A 2500-nucleotide genomic window follows, 5' to 3' on the forward strand; every position below is an offset into this window, starting at 1 on the left:
CTAACTATCACAGTATTGTTTGTCATTTTCCAAAATGCAGGGGTCCAGTGACTGAGACGGCTCCAGCTGGGGAGTGGATCTGTGAGGTATGCGGGAGAGATTTCAAAACTAAAATTGGCCTGGGACAACACAAAAGATTGGCACACCCGCTGATAAGGAATCAAGAAAGGATCGCTGCTTCCCAACCGAAGGAAACATCTAACCGAGGAGCTCACAAAAGATGCTGGACAAAGGAGGAGGAAGAACTGTTGATAAGGCTGGAGGCTCAGTTTGAGGGCAACAAAAACATCAATAAACTTATCGCGGAGCACATCACAACCAAAACAGCTAAGCAAATCAGTGACAAAAGAAGATTGCTTCCCAGGAAACCGGCAGAGGAACATCAAAGAGCGGCCGAGGGCCTGAAAGAGGAACCTGAGATGAGTCATCAACCTCAGGCAGGAACCGTTGACAATGGACCTGATAAGAGCCAACCGTCCAGGAAGCCAGCTGGCGGGAGAACAATGGGCAAGATAAGGCACCATCTGGAGAAGGGTAACGGACGAAAGGGAACCACCAATCAGCAGCTGCAGGCCCATTATCAGCGGACACTCGGGGAACGCTTATCAGCTGGGACAATTAACACCTTCCCCTGGGCATTCAAGCAGTTGCTGGAAGGCCAGGACATGCAGCCAATCATCGATGAAGCAGCGCAGGACTGCTTTGGATGCCTGGAATCGATAAGCCAGATAAGAACAGCAACCCGAGATAAGAGAACAATGGGGGCCCGGAAGAAGCAACCAAGGAGACCGTTTCAGAAGTGGATGAAAGAGAGAGCAATTAAGAGAGGTGATTATCTTCGCTTCCAGCGATTATTCCATCTTGACAGGGGGAAACTGGCAAAAATTATTTTGGACGATATGGAATGTTTGTCCTGTAATATTCCACCCGGTGAAATTTATTCGGTTTTTAAAGCCAGATGGGAAACACCTGGAAAATTCGAGAGCCTTGGGGACTTTCAAATTACTGGGAAAGCCGACAATAGTGCTTTCAGAGATTTAATTACGGCAAAAGAGATTGAGAAAAATGTGCAGGAGATGAGCAAGGGCTCAGCTCCAGGTCCAGATGGGATTACTCTTGGGGACATCAAGAAGATGGATCCCGAGTATTCCCGGACCACGGAGATCTTCAATTTATGGTTAACATCTGGAAAAATCCCGGACATGGTGAGGGGGTGCAGGACTGTTTTAATTCCTAAATCGACAACACCGGAGCGCTTAAAGGACGTTAATAACTGGAGACCTATCACGATTGGTTCTATCTTGTTAAGACTGTTCTCCAGGATTGTAACAGCTAGGATGAGCAAAGCGTGCCCCCTCAACCCAAGGCAAAGAGGCTTCATTAGAGCGGCGGGATGCTCTGAAAACCTGAAACTCCTGCAAACCATAATTCGGTCGGCCAAAAGAGAACACAGACCACTGGGTGTTGTATTTGTGGACATCGCCAAGGCTTTTGACACCGTAAGCCACCAGCACATCATACACGCTTTGCAACAAAGGGGAGTGGACCCCCACATCGTCGGACTGGTGAGCAATATGTACCACAACATCTGTACGTATATCACCACGAAGAAAAACACACACACAGATAAAATCCAGATCCGGGTTGGGGTAAAACAGGGTGACCCGCTGTCACCCCTTTTATTTAACCTGGCGATGGACCCCCTGTTATGCAAGCTGGAAGAGAAGGGCAAGGGATACCACCGAGAAGGGAACAGCATCACAGCGATGGCATTTGCGGACGATCTGGTCTTGTTGAGTGACTCCTGGGAAGACATGAAAACAAACATCAGGATATTAGAGACCTTTTGCAATCTTACTGGTCTCAGAACACAGGGAGAAAAGTGCCACGGCTTTTACATCAAGCCCACGAAAGACTCTTACACCATCAACAACTGCGCTGCTTGGACCATCAACGGCACACCCCTGAACATGATTGACCCCGGAGAATCGGAAAAATACCTCGGCCTGCAGATTGACCCCTGGACTGGGTTAGCGAAATCCAACCTCTCCACAAAACTAGAATTCTGGCTTCAGAGAATTGATCAAGCTCCACTCAAACCTCTACAGAAAATTGATATCCTCAAAACATACACCATCCCTCGACTGACCTACCTAGCAGACCACTCAGAACTGAAAGCAGGGTTCCTCGAGGCCCTTGACCAGAAAATCCGAACAACGGTCAAGGACTGGCTGCATCTACCCTCGTGCACCTGCGATGCCATCTTGTACTCGAGCACGAGGGACGGCGGTTTGGGCATCACCAAGTTGGCAGGTCTGATCCCCAGCGTGCAAGCCCGGAGGCTGCATCGGATCGCGCAGTCTTCGGATGAAACGATGAAGAAGTTCCTGGAGAAAGATCAAATGGAACAGATGCATAAGAAACTGTGGATTCAAGCTGGAGGGGACGGGGAGAAGATACCTTCAATTTGGGAAGCTCCACCGCTGAACATACCATCTAA

The 2500-nt window shown here is 48.9% G+C and overlaps 1 pseudogene; it reads left to right on the forward strand.

Annotated features, from left to right (window-relative positions):
* Positions 1-2500, forward strand: part of LOC148217544 (28S ribosomal RNA) — an 8895-nt pseudogene that overhangs the window by 4064 nt on the left and 2331 nt on the right.

This window comes from Sturnus vulgaris, unplaced genomic scaffold (genome assembly GCF_052056855.1).
Source record: "Sturnus vulgaris isolate bStuVul1 unplaced genomic scaffold, bStuVul1.hap1 Scaffold_692, whole genome shotgun sequence".
Lineage (NCBI taxonomy): Eukaryota > Metazoa > Chordata > Aves > Passeriformes > Sturnidae > Sturnus > Sturnus vulgaris.